Genomic DNA, 6166 nt, shown 5'->3' with positions numbered 1-6166 from the left:
AGTCGAAGAGCTTTTCTCTCTCAGCTCGGTGGAAAGAAAGGATTCCAGGTGGAGGAGCTGTTCAGGTAAGACTGAAGACATGCAGAGCAATTCAGTTCACCATCTTAGAATGTTCATTATTAGTCATAGTACATATTAATATATTCTAATATTAATATATTCGTAATAATTGTAATAATATTCAAATGAGTAAACATTTGTATAATGTGAATGTAATAGTGTTCATTTAAAAATATAAACATATTCAAATGAGTGATTATTTATTACAGAATAACCTTTCGTTAACCTACTACTTCTGTACTAGTAGTACTTCTGTTATAGTCATGTCATACAATTGTTGTAATACTAAATATATTTAACCACACAAACCAGCATATTGATGATTGTTTTGTTCAAATTTATTTTCAAATTTATTTTCCAAAATGGATGAATGGTAAATGAAGAGCGCTTGTATCACACGACACGCCGCCATTCACACTTTCTCCTGATGGGAGGAGCTACATCACAGTAGCTCCTCCCATCAGGATTACACTCACACCATAAGGGAGGAGCTACATCACGGTAGGCACGACTACAGGGGCGTTAAAGAGACGGACATGGAGGACGGGGTGGGGCGTTAAGGAGATGGACATGGAGGACGGGGTGGGGCGTTAAGGAGATGGACATGGAGGACGGGGTGGGGCGTTAAGGAGACGGAGATGGAGGATGGGGTGGGGCGTTAAGGAGATGGAGGATGGGTGGGCTGGTAAGGAGACGGACATGGAGGACGGGGTGGGGCGTTAAGGAGACGGACATGGAGGACGGGGTGGGGCATTAAGGAGACGGACATGGAGGATGTAGTGGGGCGTTAAGGAGACGGACATGGAGGATGGGGTGGGGTGTTAAGGAGATGGACATGGAGGACGGAGTGGGGTGTTAAGGAGATGGACATGGAGGATGTAGTGGGGCGTTAAGTAGATGGACATGGAGGACGGGGTGGGGCGTTAAGGAAACGGACATGGAGGACGGGGTGGGGCGTTAAGGAGATGGACATGGAGGACGGGGTGGGGCGTTAAGGAAACGGACATGGAGGATGGGGTGGGGCGTTAAGGAGACGGACATGGAGGATGGGGTGGGGCGTTAAGGAGACGGTGATGAAGAATGGGGTGGGGCGTTAAGGAGATGGAGATGGAGGATGGGGTGGGGCGTTAAGGAGACGGAGATGGAGGATGGGGTGGGGCGTTAAGGAGATGGAGGATGGGTGGGCTGGTAAGGAGACGGACATGGAGGACGGGGTGGGGCGTTAAGGAAACGGACATGGAGGACGGGGTGGGGCGTTAAGGAGATGGACATGGAGGACGGAGTGGGGCGTTAAGGAGATGGACATGGAGGACGGGGTGGGGCGTTAAGGAGATGGACATGGAGGACGGGGTGGGGCGTTAAGGAGATGGACATGGAGGACGGGGTGGGGCATTAAGGAGATGGACATGGAGGATGTAGTGGGGCGTTAAGGAGACGGACATGGAGGATGTAGTGGGGCGTTAAGGAGATGGACATGGAGGATGTAGTGGGGCGTTAAGGAGACGGACATGGAGGATGTAGTGGGGCGTTAAGGAGACGGACATGGAGGATGTAGTGGGGCGTTAAGGAGATGGACATGGAGGATGTAGTGGGGCGTTAAGGAGATGGACATGGAGGATGTAGTGGGGCGTTAAGGAGACGGACATGGAGGATGTAGTGGGGCATTAAGAAGATGGACATGGAGGATGTAGTGGGGCGTTAAGGAGACGGACATGGAGGATGTAGTGGGGCGTTAAGGAGATGGACATGGAGGACGGGGTGGGGCGTTAAGGAGATGGACATGGAGGATGTAGTGGGGCGTTAAGGAGATGGACATGGAGGATGTAGTGGGGCGTTAAGGAGATGGACATGGAGGATGTAGTGGGGCGTTAAGGAGATGGACATGGAGGATGTAGTGGGGCGTTAAGGAGATGGACATGGAGGATGTAGTGGGGCGTTAAGGAGACGGACATGGAGGATGTAGTGGGGCGTTAAGGAGACGGACATGGAGGATGTAGTGGGGCGTTAAGGAGATGGACATGGAGGATGTAGTGGGGCGTTAAGGAGATGGACATGGAGGATGTAGTGGGGCGTTAAGGAGATGGACATGGAGGATGTAGTGGGGCGTTAAGGAGATGGACATGGAGGATGTAGTGGGGCGTTAAGGAGATGGACATGGAGGATGTAGTGGGGCATTAAGGAGATGGACATGGAGGATGTAGTGGGGCGTTAAGGAGACGGACATGGAGGATGTAGTGGGGCGTTAAGGAGACGGACATGGAGGATGTAGTGGGGCGTTAAGGAGACGGACATGGAGGATGTAGTGGGGCGTTAAGGAGATGGACATGGAGGATGTAGTGGGGCGTTAAGGAGATGGACATGGAGGATGTAGTGGGGCGTTAAGGAGACGGACATGGAGGATGTAGTGGGGCATTAAGAAGATGGACATGGAGGATGTAGTGGGGCGTTAAGGAGACGGACATGGAGGATGTAGTGGGGCGTTAAGGAGATGGACATGGAGGACGGGGTGGGGCGTTAAGGAGATGGACATGGAGGATGTAGTGGGGCGTTAAGGAGATGGACATGGAGGATGTAGTGGGGCGTTAAGGAGATGGACATGGAGGATGTAGTGGGGCGTTAAGGAGATGGACATGGAGGATGTAGTGGGGCGTTAAGGAGATGGACATGGAGGATGTAGTGGGGCGTTAAGGAGATGGACATGGAGGATGTAGTGGGGCGTTAAGGAGATGGACATGGAGGATGTAGTGGGGCGTTAAGGAGATGGACATGGAGGATGTAGTGGGGCGTTAAGGAGATGGACATGGAGGATGTAGTGGGGCGTTAAGGAGATGGACATGGAGGATGTAGTGGGGCGTTAAGGAGATGGACATGGAGGATGTAGTGGGGCGTTAAGGAGATGGACATGGAGGATGTAGTGGGGCGTTAAGGAGATGGACATGGAGGATGTAGTGGGGCGTTAAGGAGATGGACATGGAGGATGTAGTGGGGCGTTAAGGAGATGGACATGGAGGATGTAGTGGGGCGTTAAGGAGATGGACATGGAGGACGGGGTGGGGCGTTAAGGGCGTTAAGGAGATGGACATGGAGGATGTAGTGGGGCGTTAAGGAGATGGACATGGAGGAAGCGGTTTGGTGGACCGGTTCCCTGCCCGGCGCTTTTCTTTTCATTCTTTCCAGCTCGGTCCCTCTGTCTCCATCTTCCTCCCAAAGGAACCCGGTTCTTCCCCTTCAGTCTGAGCCAGACGTCCTCCAGGATCAGGATTTGACCTTCAGCTTTCGGACCTCTGCCTCTTTGCCCTTTTGTTCCCAAAAATGAATTAGAACCATCAAATCCATCTGCTGTTTTGTGTGGTAAAATATATTCAGTATCACAACACTTGTATGACATGACTATAACGAAGAAGTACTTGTATTTAAGTTGTGACTTTAACAATAAAAGATCTTTCAAATGTTTTTTTTAGGTTAATGAAAGGTTATTCTGTAATAAATAATGATATTCTACAATAAAAAAAATATTCATAATATGTATGTTTCCCCAAACCACTCGTAGTGTGAGTCTGTGCTCTTGCGCTCCCCCTGGTGGCCCTGGACGGGATCACCTCTTCATGCTCTATTGTCAACAAACTCCATAGAAACAAACAGCAGCACTTTGATCTCATCAGCATTATCACAGCTTTAGAGCTCCATTAAAAACCAAACGCCTCACTGTTGTTCCTTCATCACCACCATCATCATCATCATCATCAGGCCCACATACACACACTGTAGAGCGCCACATGGATTCATCCGCCGCTGAAAATAGTCCCAAACAAATATTGATATTACTACAAGAGAATAGATGGATGTTCTTCTACAAATTCAAATATATATATATATATATATATATATATATATATATATATATATATATATATATATATATATATTATATATATACACACCTAAAGGATTATTAGGAACACCTGTTCAACTTCTCATTAATGCAATTATCTAATCAACCAATCACATGGCAGTTGCTTCAATGCATTTAGGGGCGTGGTCCTGGTCAAGACAATCTCCTGAACTCCAAACTGAATGTCAGAATGGGAAAGAAAGGCGATTTAAGCAATTGTGAGCGTGGCATGGTTGTTGGTGCCAGACGGGCCGGTCTGAGTATTTCACAATCTGCTCAGTTACTGGGATTTTCACGCACAACCATTTCTATGGTTTACAAAGATTGCTGTGAAAAGGGAAAAACATCCAGTATGCAGCAGTCCTGTGGGCGAAAATGCCTTGTTGATGCTAGAGGTCAGAGGAGAATGGGCCGACTGATTCAAGCTGATAGAAGAGCAACTTTGACTGAAATAACCACTTGTTACAACCGAGGTATGCAGCAAAGCATTTGTGAAGCCACAACACGCACAACCTTGAGGCGGATGGGCTCCAGCAGCAGAAGACCCCACAGGGTTCCACTCATCTCCACTACCAATCGGAACAAGAGGCTACAATTTGCAAGAGCTCACCAAAATTGGACAGTTGAAGACTGGAAAAATGTTGCCTGGTCTGATGAGTCTCAATTTCTGTTGAGACATTCAGATGGTAGAGTCAGAATTTGGCGTAAACAGAATGAGAACATGGATCCATCGTGCCTTGTTACCACTGTGCAGGCTGGTGGTGGTGTAATGGTGTGGGGGATGTTTTCTTGGCACACTTTAGGCCCCTTAGTGCCAATTGGGCATCGTTTAAATGCCACGGCCTACCTGAGCATTGTTTCTGACCATGTCCATCCCTTTATAGCCACCATGTACCATCCTCTGATGGCTATATCTCAATCCAAAGAGCATCTTTGGGATGTGGTGGAACGGGAGCTTCGTGCCCTGGATGTGCATCCCACAAATCTCCATCAACTGCAAGATGCTATCCGATCAATATGGGCCAACATTTCTAAAGAATGCGTTCAGCACCTTGTTGAATCAATGCCACGTAGAATTAAGGCAGTTCTGAAGGCGAAAGGGGGTCAAACACAGTATTAGTATGGTGTTCCTAATAATCCTTTAGGTGAGTGTGTGTGTGTATATATATAAACCTACATACACAGATACGTATATGTGTATAAATATGTGTGTGTGTGTGTGTGTGTGTGTGTGTGTGTGTATGTATATATACTACAAGAGAATAGACGGATATACATCTACAAATTCAAATATATATGTATATATGCATGTGTGTATGTAAATATACATACACAGATACATATATGTGTATAAATATGTGTGTGTGTATATATATATATATATATATATATATATATATGTATATGTATATATATACGTATATATATATATATATATATATATATATATATACACATTTGAAGCGTCTTTGAGTATTCAGAAAAGCGCTATATAAAATTAAAATATTATACACGTGTGTGTGTGTGTGTAAATATACAGATAAGTATATGTGTATAAATACAGTATTTACCGGATGTTTTCCCGTTCAGGTCGTCTGAGTGTCTTTGAACGCAGCGTTTCCTCACAGACGAGCCGCCTGGTCCTGCTGACCCGCTTCCTCCATCGACTGCAGCTTGAGGTACTTTATACTTCTCCACATGCATCTCAGAGGGAAACCTACTTCATGTACTGCATGTACTTCATGTACTAACTTCATGTACTTCATGTATCTGACGGCTTCGTAGCTGAGATCTACCTTTAAAAGAGGTCAAATAAACCCCTTTGTTAAAGGTCAAGCCCCTTTGACCTCTGAGATGAGGTCAGTCTCCTCGTCATGTCTGTTTCTAAAAGAGTTAAAGAGTTTAGACTCTTAAAGAGTTAAAAGTCCAAAACGTTTCATTATCCATAATTTGACAGAAGAAAAAAAGGTTTTAGGATCAGTTAAAACTAAATAAAACGCTTTGAGATTAAACTGAAATAATGTCAACACCTCAGTACATTCACTGACGCTCGTAGTTTTATTTATTTAATACGTTTCTTATTTGTTCTTGAAATGAAAAAAAAATCTTCCTGGTCGGATTTATTTTCAGAGAAAGGAAAATAAAATTACATAAACTCATGAAATGAATATCTTCTTCTTCTGGATTTAAAGGAGTGTGTGTGTGTGTGTGTGT

This window comes from Taurulus bubalis (genome assembly GCF_910589615.1).
Source record: "Taurulus bubalis genome assembly, chromosome: 19".
In the NCBI taxonomy this organism is placed as follows: domain Eukaryota; kingdom Metazoa; phylum Chordata; class Actinopteri; order Perciformes; family Cottidae; genus Taurulus; species Taurulus bubalis.
This window is presented reverse-complemented; position numbering follows the sequence as displayed.